At 39.0% G+C, this 14,275-nt stretch overlaps 1 protein-coding gene across 1 annotated transcript in view; it reads right to left on the reverse strand.

The window, feature by feature from the left end:
* The window catches only part of LOC129776189 (protein CREBRF homolog), a 39,780-nt gene extending 38,818 nt beyond the window's left edge, over positions 1–962 (reverse strand). Inside the window, exon 1 of the mRNA XM_055781677.1 lies at positions 557–962. The gene's annotated coding sequence lies outside the window, so the exon portion shown is untranslated. The remainder of the gene's footprint in view (positions 1–556) is intronic.
* Between the last annotated feature and the right edge of the window lie 13,313 nt (positions 963–14,275).

Genomic DNA, 14,275 nt, shown 5'->3' on the forward strand with positions numbered 1-14,275 from the left:
TTTCAAACTGTATATTATCGAGTCCAAAATTGTGTATAAACACTTTTGTGACTGTGTAGGACTGGTTACAAATGTGTTGTCCTGCACTGTAGAGTTAAGAAGATTATTATCTCTTCTGTTTTTTAATTCATCATTATATTTTCCAAAATTATTTTAACCTACAAAATCATTTGCATTCTAATGGCTATGGGTTTCAATACTTCCCACATCATTCAACCGTATGTCTTTAACACATTCCTTCAACACCAGCTTCAATCAATATCACTTCTTTGATTTCACATTGATGCAAAAAAAATCTAAACATTCCATCCATATGTAACCCTATTCAAGTGCAAATATTCGGAAAGCTAGTATTGATAGAATATTTTATTTACATAAACAACCGAATTAAATATTCAGTCTCAACTCGCACAACAAATTTCAACTGTGTTCGAATGTTTACAATTTTGAACACAGATGTCACATGTTTCGCTAGCTAGTAGATGAAAATATATTCCTCTCGAAACAGGAATTTGTGTTAAATATTAGCGAACCATTGGAAAAAAAATCAACTCACCTTATGATGCATTATACAAGGCACACAAAATCGATGTGTGATGAAGCATATAACCTATGGTTGTATCATTCACTTCACTGGTGGAATCAAACATATGATATTCTTTGTTTTTGTTTTCAAATATAGCTCCCAAGGTCAGATGTATAAAACAAAATCGAGAACTGACTGCTTATAGTTCTTACAGTAAATATACGCTCAAAACTTTGAACTTTTATCAACATAAAATCACAATACGTTGAATTATTTCACAACAATGATTCAAAACACATGAATAGATCTGATTTTCAAAATTCGATTTATTAACATTTATTGCAGTATTTATGTGCACTAATTAACAAACTCTCGCAATGTTTTATAGTCTTTAAGCTCCCGAGGAGCACAAATTTCACTTTTTAACTTGCACTTTTCAATACTACGACTTACAGAGCACAAATATTATACGGCCATCTTTGAATAGCACAGGCTTCGGAATGAATTGAATTAGTCGATGTTTACAATTCTGATATAAAAAGATTCTTTATACGAGGAAATAGCGCTCTCACAGCTACAAACAAACGTACGCTCAATCGCAGCTCGTACTACGGCTATCTTCTATTCGGGAAAGCATCAATACCACCGTACGGGATGTTTTGCAATAATGAGCAATGCAACAACACATCGAATGAATGAACGCATGTGTGGAGTGGAGTATGAAAGGAAACGAAAACATGGAATGAAGTCTTGAAAAATCTTGATTTTGTTGCGGTATAATCATAGCGTATAATGTGGAAAAGATACAGAATAAAAGCTTTATAATATTTTTTTGCATTTCGGATCAAATCCTTATTTACTTGAAGATATTGCTATGTATTGATGCGGGGATTCCTTCCATTTATCTTATCCTTAATCTTCAGCTGTGTTGGACTGATGTTTGTAAACAACTCATGGAAAGAAACATCTCCAATTCAACATACTCATAATATTACACCGATGTCCCGTTTCAATCTATGTTCTTCCTCAGTACACAGGTATAGATAACCCGAGCTGTGTTCGATACCGATATGTTATTGCATTATGAAAAAAATGGTATATATTTCTGATATAATTATAATAACAAACGATGAACATTGCCAATGAAATATAACCAATCAAAAAATATCCAACTTCGAATAAACATTAGCTGATTCGATACAGTTTTGGAAAATGTTTAATTTTTTTTTGTCCAGTCTCGATTTACCTTTTCGCTCGTTTCAAGCGAAGTTTTTGCTCCACATAAAAACATTGGCTGACTATTATTGCCGCTGACAGCAAAACAATATTGATATAGAGGGTCATCCATTAACGACATGACAGTTTTATGTCTTCGTGTGAACCAAGGTGGTATAATAAGGTGGAACGTTATGTCAGAATTGCTGTTCAGCCATTACTTGAGTTCGAATTGACAGCGGCCAAATGAACGGCTAGCGTTTCCGAGAAAGAGGATAACAAATGGCATGCAATGAAGAATGCATACCGCTATGTGTTTGTTTGTTTACGCTGTTGGCATCATTGTTGTGTTTCGGTGACTACTGCAAGTTATTGTCTTCATTGCTGTTTTACGGGACGTGAGGGTTGTTGCCGTTGCTGCTGGGATTGGCAATTCAGCGATTGTGGGAGCTGTGCTAGTGGGTATATGAAAGAGCCACTACCGGCGGGCTTGTACCGTACTGCTCCTAGTTCCATTCGCTTTGATCACATTAGTCGTTGACGACCCATTACGATTGAGTGCGCGCAACGGTACGGTTTGGATATCCAGGCATGTCGTTTCCCGACGACTGCTGCTTCAGCTGGAGACTCACCTGATCGTGCGGGACACAACAGCTAGTTCGATTGAAACCGGTCCAGCGTAGATAATTGTTGGTGTGCAGAAAACGCTATGTAGCATAAAAATTGGACCTGGTTTGTTTATAAACAAAAATAGTCGCTGTCATTTTTCATCCCCTCTCGCATCTTCCATGCCTTATCATCATACTGTCGAAAACGAACCACCTGTCAATTCCAGCTCCTTGGTGTGAACCTTAAAAAATCTTAAAACCAAGGCGGTATAATAAGGTGGAACGTTATGTCAGAACTGCTGTTCAGCCATTACGGCTAGAGTTTTCCGTGAAAGAGGATAACAAATGGCATGCAATGATGAGTGCATACCGCTATGTGTTTGCTGCGCATAAACGTTGGTTTTGTTTACGCTGTTGGCATCATTGTTGTGTTTCGGTGACTGCTGCAAGTTGTTGTCTGCATTGCTGTGAGGGTTGTTGCTGTTGCTGCTGGGATTGGCAATTCAGCGATTGTGGGAGCTTTGCTAGTGGGTATATCACCTGATCGTGTGAGTTGTGAGACACAACAGCTAGTTCGATCGAAACCGGCCCAGCGTATGTATATGTTGGTGTGGACCGCTATGTAGCATAAAAATTAGACCTGCTATTGACCGCCTCGTTCATGTGATTTGACACCATTGGTTTTCTTTTTTTGGGTCTATGTCAAGTCACTGATATATGCCAACAAGCCAACACTCCGGTCAAAATGTGTGGCCGAGTAATGGAAAATTGGGTTCAACGGACCGATTGCGGGGTCATATGACCGAAATCGTATTTCATTCTTAAAATGTAAGAGTTGCACTACAACCAGAATAAATTTGAACTCAATAACTAAAAAAAAACTATGTTTTATTAAAAAAAAGTTGAAAAAGACCCGATAGTTCGAAGTGTAATGGAAATAGATTCAATGTTTTCCAACAGATAGCGTTACTAAAGTGAGAACACAGTTTACGGTTTTCGATAGCTTAAGACGGGAAGTGTGGTCCTAAACCGACCCTTTTTTGTATCCCAGAATCAGTAGTGTCAAAGGAAATGTGGCATAGCACTTATAATTTGGGTGTCAGGTGCTCGAGAACACATTTTTCTGTTCCCTTGATAGTGATTTCTGTGTTCAGCTGGTTGTTTCAACGCAGAATGGGTCGTTTATTGAGAGATCTCAGAGAGAACTACGAACAATAACTTGCGACGCGAACACAGAACACAATGATGGGCAGAAAATGGCGAAAAGACACGATTACAATATTACCTGTAAAGGGTATTTCAATAGGGACGCTACAAAAGTAGACCGATAGGGACGGCAAACGGAGCCATATTTTACCCGCTCTCTTGACATTTCTCTTCAGTATGGTGCCATTTCATAATGGGAAGATATACGATCCAACAACGAATCGAGATTATTAAAATTTACTACCGAAATTCGGAGTCAATGGTACACATTTAAATCTGTACCAGAGGGGCCAAAAATCTTTCTCATCTGTACTTTTTTTCCAAAAATCTGTACCATCGAAAATATTCGTTGTAGAGAAAAAAAATAATTTATTAGCATTAAAAAAATACTCCTTTATTTACTACAAATACTACATTTACATTTGCAAGTTATTAGTGTGTTTCATGATGCTTATAGGGGAGATGGGGGTAAGACGGACATGTTAAGGAAAACTTCAATTGTATCTTTGGGAACTCATGTTTTCCAAAACTTAAAGAAACTTTCAGACGATCCTTGTAAGGAATTTCGTCTTTACGAAACCGATCAATCATCATCAGCAATCATCAGCAGCACCGTTACTGCGGCGTAAAAGTCGTCATGTATCTCAATGTTGCTTTGTTCAAATGTAAGAAATTTCACAAATGGAAAAAATCTGTAAAAACTGTACTTATTGACGAAAATCTGTACTCTGTACCGTATAGAATCTGTACAAAAAATAACGAAAATATCTGTACCATTCCAGATAAATCTGTACGTGTGGCCTCTACTTTAAGAGCGCTACATTCAATTTATGGTCGTCATAATCGTCCTGCCAGATCAACAATTGAGCGTTTAGTGGAAAAAATTAAATCCACATGCACAGTACAAAATGTTCCGGTGCCACTAAGACAAAGAAGTGCCCGTAGTGTCGAGAATATTGCTGCCGCTAGCGCATCAATTGAGGAAGACCCAAATCAGTCTCTCACACGTCGTTCTCAAGCTTTGGGCATCTCTGTGACGTCGTTGTGGCGAATTTTGCGAAAAGATCTTGGCCTACATCCTTATAAGATCAAATTGACGCAAGAACTGAAGCCGCCTGACCACCAGAAGCGTCGTATGTTCGTGAATTGGGCTGAGGAACAACTTGAAAATGATTCGGATTTTCATCAAAAAATCATATTCAGCGATGAGGCTCATTTCTGGCTGAATGACTTTGTCAATAAGCAAAATATGCGTTATTGGCCAGGCAGCAATCCATACGTACTCCACCATTGCATCCGAAAAAAATTACGCACACGAAAAAAATTACGCACACGAAAAAAATTACGCACCCGAAAAAAATACGGTTTGGAGCGGTTTATGGTCCGGCGGCGTCATTGGGCCGTTCTTCTTCCGTGATGATCAAGACCGGCACGTTACTGTGAATGGGAATCGCTACCGCTCAATGATAACCGAATTGGATGATATGTACTTGGACAATATGTGGTTTCAATAGGACGGCGCCACATACCACACAGCGAATTTAACAATCGGTTTATAAAAAACCAAGTTTGGTGAGCGTGATATCTCACGAGATGGCCCAGTCAATTGGCCGCCTCGGTCGTGCGATTTGACGCCGTTAGACTATTTCCTGTGGGGCTACATCAAGTATATGGTCTATGCCAGTGGTGGCCAAGTATAGATATGGTGCGGGCCGCATTAGAATTTTCATTATAGCCGTGGGCCGCAATGATTTTTTTCTTACTACTGTTCCTAATGAAATATAAAATATACGTATTCATTTGGTATTTTTTTGATACACTTTTTATTTCAAATTCAAAGCATTCATTTCCACACCTGTAAAATTTATAACTCGAAAACAAAATAACTAAAACATTTATTGAAGGTATGAAAGTATCCAGAATTTAACATTTTTGGCAAAATTATTCGACCATTTCTTCTTCACGCAGAGTCGAAAACGCTAAGGCCAATCGTTAATCGCTTCTCGATAGAATTCTTTGACGATTGGTAATTCCAATAAGAACTGTGAATAATCCGATGGAATGGCAATCGAAAATCATTTGCGGAGATGAAGTCTGATAAATTTGTTGTGAAATTGGTCTCGTTTTTTTACCATTCTAGGAGTTTTTCTGCATTGTTCCAAACATATTCGTTTCAATCTGGGTGTCAATAAATGAATCACACATCGCAACAATTAATTTATCAGTTCATTTTGACTAATTAACGCTTTTGTTTCAGAAGAGGATTGCGTTGAACCCGTTCATGAGCAACATAAATAGCATTGTGCAGCCGTACCGACCTCGAACGTCCCCTTTTGGGTAATGAACACGAATCGTTCATTGATAAAAATAGTTTAAGCAGCTCGTAGATCTGTTTTGGTGTTTTCCCGCACTTAAATAACGTAACAATTGTCACACGCTTCTCGTACAAACCGAACTTTATCGTTGCTAGGAAACCGTAGTACATACTGTACAAGTACTGATAAGACCACGAAACTTAATTGAGAGTGAAGGGGAACATCGAACTATACGACTGCAGTGTTACCACTCTTCTTCGCTCCAAATTTCTCTGCTGAGTGCAGCCGCGATTTCACTGACAGAATTATGGCTATACTTGATAATGGGCCTGATCACGAACATCACTGCCACGTACGCTGGCACGTCACGTTCAGTTAATCTTTTTGGGCCTGATTCTCGAATACACTTCACGGTGGAAACGAAATAAACAGCACGCCATTGAACTACGTTTCACGAGTTAGTGAAGTGTCGAAGATAATAATGAGTTTTCAGGCAGAATGAGCACTTTTCAAATGAAAAATCATTAATGAAAATTAACTTCTTCGTATCAAACTGGTATTCAATGTGAGTGGAAAACTTTGTTTTCTTCATGTGATATAATAATCTCATAAAAAAATGGGTGGGTTATATCTATGATATAACCGCAAGGTTGACGTGAGACTACCTTAGCTTAGCAATCATTCGTTTGTATTGATTAAATTCTTGATTGAATGAAACAGTTTCCAAATTCAATTGAATTCAATATAACTGCTTTGTCAGTAAAAAGATTTTATAATGCCATATAAGGTCAATTCATGCATTGTGATTTTTATTACTTTTTACTTGATCTATTCTTCGTTACAAGTAAATTTAATGACAGACCTTTTACGTTTGGTATGATGCCTAGGACAACATATATTTACGGAAGAATTATCAAACGATTATTTTATTTTACATTTCATACTGAATTTTACATTTCTCAAGTGTACGTACTCCTCGAACCGCGAATTTGCTTTAAACTGGAAAGTTCATTCGCTTCTAGTATCTGCACGATTTTCCCAGGTTCCTAAGTTTAGAAGATCGTGTTAGGACAGACATATTCCAGTGTGCACAAAGGCAAGCGAGGACAAAAGTACTCGCTGTTTGCATTTATTTGCAAACCCGATTTCCTCAGAAACCTTGGTTTTGAAATCTGTGTTAGGGAAGCACATTTCAATCGGAACAAAAATACTCCCGACTCGTATGAATTCGAAATGCCGATTTCCTCCAGGCACCTTGGTTTTGAAATCTCTGTTAGGGAACACATTTCGGTGGGAACAAAAACTCTCCCTACTTTCATGTGTTTGCAATGCAGATTTCCCCAAGGCTGCTTGGTATTGATGGCTGTGTTAGGGAAACCGTAAATCGGGCCAATCAAAACGAGGCAGTTAGGGCGTTTAGATAACACCTAATATTTTGCAGTTATTCAATTGTTTATCTAATGAAAAATAACATTTTGTTAGTTGCAATAGATGCGTAGAAATATTTGTTATCAATTGATGCAAACATCTTTCCGATCCAGTAAGAAATGTTCGAGTTATAAGCATTCGAAATCTTTCATTTTCTCCTGCATGTTCTGTGTTTAGGTTTTCATTTTACCCTCCATATATTCCGATTAGACGTAGTCCCACGTTAAAATTTCATCTGAAGATAATTTGATATTATAATGATAAGTATAGTGGGAAACTAATCTCGTATCCAGATGTCGACACCGTACCGTTGTCGTCGCGGATACGTTTCATTCCGTTTCCACCGTGAAGTGTATTCGTAGTGTATTCGAGAATCAGGCCCTTTGTGTCTATCATCATTGTCACGGACAGTTGCGTGTAAAAATGAATTCCATGAAGTGAAGGTGTTCATTCCCGTTTATAAAAGACATGTTGGTTGCATAATGTCGGGTGTTTGAACGTTGTGTTGGTTGCATAATTTCGGACGTTTGAACGTTATGCAGGTAAAATTAATACAGCGTATGAGATAATATTCCATTTAAATAATCGTATGTTTTAGAATGACAAGTTTGCGATTATACCTCGATGATTAGTTTGCTGAATCAAATGCTGGCTCAAAGATGAGGAGGAATACTTGGTTGCTCGGGAATAATGTAGTTGTTGAACATATAGGAATGTAATTTTACGCTAGAGATAAAACATGACTATTATGTTTAATAAACGAAATCTCGCATACTCTTGTACTTGTACTTGTACTCTGTCTTACTCGTTTGAATAGTGAGAAATATTTAGAATCTTTTTTTATGAACCGTTTCTACAATTCTGATAAATAATAATATCTTCTGGTCTGGTCCGCCAATTGTGAATGTCAGACGTTTAGACTTTCGTTCTAGAAAGGCCGCCACCAGGGGGGTAAATTGCTGTTTGTTTATCTTTTGTTTCTTAAACAAGACAAGACAATATTCAAAATGTTAGCAAAAAAAGCTAAATAAATACGAAATTAAACTTACTCCATTCCGCGTGTCTAGCTTCCACCATCTAAAACACAAGTAACAAATATACCTGTTTTTCTCCGTGAAATGACAGTATCGTGGTATTCATAATATCACCGAATTCATCAAAGTTGTCACGACGGATGCACTCTTCTGGATTCTACACACACGGTGACAGCCGTAATAAGGTTGTATACAATTCACTTCGTTTTCACCGTGAAGTGACGTTCGTGAACAGACCCAATGTGAATACGGTATCACGATTAAATTTCACGTTCTTTCAATCATCAAAAAGATTCTACAATATTTTTTGTTTGTTTCAATATAGAAAATTGTTAAATATAAACATACTCCAACACCGTTCAGATTTCACTCGAACAATTTTTCTTGAGTCATTTTATCTGAATCAGCTTGATTGTGGCAGATAGCCATGCGAAGCGTATTCTCCCAATGATTGTGATTTTGTTCCTTGACTATGATTTCACTTCTTTCATAACTGAAACAATTGCTCACAAATATTTGGTGATTCAAACAACGAATTAATTAAATGAGCATATTTTATTACACAGTTTGAAGAATGCACCTGTTGTGCGAGAAACCCCGGTGCGGAAAGTTTCGGAGTGGAATAAGTACATGTGTTCGTTTTCCGTAGGCCTTATGGCGGGTTTACATTAGGGAGATCTATAGCTATAGATGGATTTATTCACGTGAAAATAGGTGTAAACGGATGAGAATAAATATGATACACTTATTCGAGGTATATATAACTTGAATAAATTCAGCATATGTAAACGCTTGTGAATTTCTCACTGGTGAGAAATCACTAAAGTTGGATGCAGTTCTACTTCAGGTGAATAAATTCACCTAAGATATGAATATATTCATTATAGAAGTTCACGCTAGTGTAAACGGTTGATGCGATTTCTATAAATCGCATCATATTTCTTCACATGAATATATCACTAGTCTAAACCCACCCTTAGAATGAGTATACGAGTACCATTAATACACCGGGTATCTTGACTTTGTCGAAGAAATGTTGCTTTGTTTCATTAAACGATGTTGTATCCAATTCGATCCATTCTTCGCATAAGCTTCATTCCAAAATTGGCACCCTTTCATTGAACATGGATGAAACTGTCGGTTGAGCCATAGCAAGTGAAAAGTTTCCTCCTTCAGTAAATTGGTACGACCCACTGGCCAGAAGGTTCAAAGCGGTCGTAAATTTCAAAGCTGTAGGAGTAGCAGTGCTTCCGAAAGTTGTTTGGAAGATGGCTGTCTCCGAAATATTATTAATATTTTGGACGTAGGACTACGTCTTACATTAAGGGTGTCAAATCAGAAAACAGGTCACGTTTTAATGAAATAAAATTAACGGTAATAACTATTTTTGCTGCGAACGGATTTTAACGATTTGCATACCAATCGAATCGGAAATTTTCTAAGATTTGAAATTCTCTAAGATTTGACAATCCCATAGTCTGTATGTGGTTTTTTTTATTAATTCGTTTATTTTTACAGGCTCAGTTACTTAAGTTTAAAGGAGCCGAATTCTTAAATATAATTTTAAAACTATATATATAAACAATTTTCTTACATATATGGTTAGTAAGGTGAAAAACCGATTACTCGCGGTGTACTCGAGTTTAGGAGGGTGACATATTTTTAGGAGAAAGATGGAATATAAGGAAATTGTAACAATGTTGATGAACACTCATTTCTTAAATCTATTCGTATATCTGTATTTACATTTCAACTTATTCTACTATTTATAGCAAGGGGACGAATTACCCGCAAAGGAAGGAAAGGAGGGTATAAGGATGTAGGGACAATCACATACGAAGATCTATAGCTTTAAGGAAAACATATATATGGGACATGTAATCAAGGTCTAACCGAGCCAACACATCTCTCACCGGCACATTGGGCTGTCTTCCTCGGGCCCGAAGGGAGTTTTCTAAATGCGATCTGGCGACCAGATACACCTCACACGACCAAACAATGTGCTCGATATCGTGATAACCTTGGCCACAAACGCAGAGATTGCTGCTGGCAAGATTGAAACGAAAGAGTAGTGCATCTAACGAACAGTGATTGGACATGAGTCGGGAGAAGGTGCGAATAAAGTCCCGACTCAAGTCTAGACTTTTGAACCACGGTTTGAGGCTAACCTTAGGGATAATCGAGTGAAACCACCGGCCCAATTCATCTTCATTCCACTCGCGTTGCCAGTTAGCGATGGTATTTTTGCGGACTAAAGAATAAAATTCATTGAAGGCGATTTGACGCTGATAAATATCGCCTTCAATTGCACCTACCTTTGCTAATGAGTCAGCCCTCTCATTACCCGGAATGGAGCAATGTGAAGGGACCCAGATAAAGGTAATGACATAACAGCGTCTGGATAAAGCACTCAAAATTTCTCGTATTCTCTCAAGGAAGTACGGCGTGTGCTTTTCCGGCCTCACTGAACGGATAGCTTCGACAGAGCTAAGACTATCCGTTACAATGTAATAGTGTTCAACAGGTCGTGAGGCGACGCTGTCCAGCGCCCAATGAATTGCTGCCAATTCAGCAATATACACTGAGCAAGGATTCTGAAGACTGTGTGAGGTGCTAAAAAATTCGTTGAACACTCCAAATCCTGTGGACTCGTTTATAGTGGACCCATCAGTAAAGTACATATTATCACAATTGATACCCCCATACTTTTCATCGAAGATCGTTGGAGCGATCCTCGATCGTTGGTAATCTGAATATCCATGGCTATCTTGCTTCATGGACAGATCAAAATGCACAGAGGAATTGATGTAGTCAGGGAAACAAACACGGTTGGGAATATACGAAGAAGGATCAAGCTGCATGGAGATGAATTCATGATATGAACTCATGAATCCGTAGTGAAAATTTAGCTCGATCAGCTGCTCAAAATTTCCGATCACCAATGGGTTCATGATCTTACACCGGATGAAGAACCGAAGAGATAATAAATTGAAGCGATCTTTTAGTGGGAGTAGGCCTGCCAAAACCTCGAGACTCATGATATGCGTTGAGGGCATACATCCTAACGCGATACGGAGACAAAGATACTGAATTCGCTCGAGTTTAATGAGGTGTGTTTTGGCAGCTGATTGAAAACAGAAACTGCCATACTCCATCACTGAGAGAATAGTTGTTCGATACAACATTATAAGATCTTCGGGATGGGCTCCCCACAAGGTGCCGGTAATTGTACGGAGAAAGTTTATTCTTTGTTGGCATTTTTTACTCAGATACCTAATATGGGCCCCCAAGTACATTTGGAGTCGAACCAGACCCCAAGATACTTGAATGACATAGCATGAGTGATCGGTTTACCCAAAAGTTGAAGCTTTGGTTTTGCTGGTCTATGCTTCCTAGAAAAAACCACCATCTCTGTTTTCTCCGTGGAGAATTCGATCCCTAGCCCAATGGCCCAGGTTGAAAAATTGTTCAAAGTATCTTGTAAGGGTCCTTGCAGGTCGGATTCGTTTGATCCTACGACAGACACCACTCCATCATCTGCAAGTTGTCTTAGGCTGCAATTTTGTGTAAGGCAATTGTCGATGTCGCTTACATAGAAGATGTACAAAAGGGGGCTTAAACATGAGCCCTGGGGGAGGCCCATGTAAGAGACCCGACTTACTGCCGAATTTCCGTGAGAAAAGTTCAAATGTTTCTCACAAAGCAAGTTATATAACATATTATTCAATAGAGGCGGCAGACCCCGAGAGTGTAATTTGTCCGACAAAACCTCTATTGAAACAGAATCGAAGGCCCCCTTTATGTCCAAGAACACTGAAGCCATTTTTTTTCAGCGTAAGCTATTTGAATTTCTGAAGAAAGCAACGCAAGACAATCATTCGTCCCCTTGTCCCTGCGGAACCCATATTGTGTATATGAGAGTAGGCCATTCGTTTCAACCCATCGATCAAGGCGAAACAAGATCATTTTCTCCAACAATTTCCGTATACAAGACAGCATTGCTATTGGGCGAATTGAAGTCGGACGCGGGTTTTCCGGGTTTTTGAATAGCTATAACTCGTACTTGTCTCATCATCTTCTTCTTCTTATATGGCACTAACGTTCCTAGAGGAACTCCGCCGTCTCAACGTAATATTACTTGCGTCATTTTCATTAGTACTCAGTTGAGATTTCTATGCCAAATAACACGCCTTGAATGCATTCTGAGTGGCAAGCTCTAGAATACGCGTGACCACAGTGCAAGTCAGAGGAAATTTCTTTGAAGAAAAATTTCCCCGACCAGAACGGGAATCGAACCCGAACCCCCGGCATGCTAGGTTTGACGCTAACCACTCGGCCACGGGAGCACACTTGTCTCATCATCTGGAACAATATTATGCTCCAGAAACCGATTGAATAAATTCAACAAGCGATGTTTCGCCACATCAGGGTGGTTTTTCAGCAAGTTGAACTTAATTCTATCCGATCCCGGAGCAGAATTGTTACATGAAAGCAGAGCAAGAGAGAATTCTACCATCGAAAACTCGGAATCAAGATCGCACCTACCTTGTGGTATATCTCGAACAATTTTTTGCACAGGAGCGGAAGCAGGACAAACCTTCCGTGCTAAATTAAAAATCCATCGATGTGAATATTCTTCGCTTTCATTCGTTGAAGAGCGATTTCTCATGTTTCGACCCACTTTCCATAATTTTTTCATTGACGTTTCTCGTGACAAACCTCCCACGAAATTTCGCCAATAAGCACGTTTTTTCCCTTTGATTAAGTTTTTAAATTGATCTTCAAGGGCTAAATACGTTTGAAAATTTTCAGGGGTTCCACGTTTCCGAAAAGCTTTAAATGCATTCGATTTTTCTACATAAAGCTTGGAACACTGGCTATCCCACCATAGATTGGGAGGCCTTCGACGAATAGTGGAACCTGGGATGGGTTTCGTTTGAGCGCGAACCGCGCTGTCGTAGATCAAACGAGAAAGGAAGTTATACTCCTCCAATGGAGGTAAACCATCTCTGGAATTGATGGCTAGAGCAATCGCGTCCGCATATTTTTTCCAGTCAATGTGTCTTGTGAGGTCATATGCCATGTTTATAGATTCAGAAGAATTCGACCCAATGGTGATGGAAATTTTGATTGGCAAGTGATCACTACCGTTGGGGTTCTGGATTACATTCCACTTGCAATCTAACGATAGTGAATTCGAGCAAAGCGAGAGGTCAAGAGCACTTGGGTTAGCAGGAGGTTTAGGTACACGTGTTGTTTCCCCAGTGTTCAAAACGGTCATATTGAAGCTGTTACAAAGGTCATTTAACAACAATGAACGATTGTCGTCGTACTGTTCCCCCCAGGCAGTTCCGTGAGAGTTGAAGTCTCCCAAGATCAATCGTGGCTCAGGAAGGAGTAAGCACATGTCATCAAGTTGTTTGCGGCTAACCGCAGCTCTCGGAGGCCAATACAAGCTGACAATACAGAGGTCTTTGCCTCTGATGTTTGCATGACAAGCAACAGCTTCGATCCCTCCAATAGGTGGAAGGTCAATTCTAAAAAATGAGTGGCACTTATTGATCCCCAATAGCACCCCTCCGTATCTATCATCACGGTCCAAGCGTATAACATTAAAAAAAAAAGAGAAAAAAAAGGAAAGAGATACCATCTCGCGAAGAAAGCCAAGTTTCGGACAGAGCAAAAAAATCTCAATTGAAGTTATGAGTTAAAAATTTGAATGTATCCAATTTAGGGATAAGACTACGACAATTCCACTGTAAAACAGTGATATCTCCGACCTCTCTATTTGAATTAGACATCAAGAGAGATAATCATTGCAAGGAGGGGCCATGTTTGCATCAATTGTTGCAAAATTGTCTTTAATACTGGAAGCATTGAGATGACAATGGTTCTGATGGAGTCGGAAACGGAAGCCAGGAGGAACCTGATTTTGCTTATCCG

The sequence above is a fragment of the Toxorhynchites rutilus genome, chromosome 3 (genome assembly GCF_029784135.1).
Source record: "Toxorhynchites rutilus septentrionalis strain SRP chromosome 3, ASM2978413v1, whole genome shotgun sequence".
Classification (NCBI taxonomy): domain Eukaryota; kingdom Metazoa; phylum Arthropoda; class Insecta; order Diptera; family Culicidae; genus Toxorhynchites; species Toxorhynchites rutilus.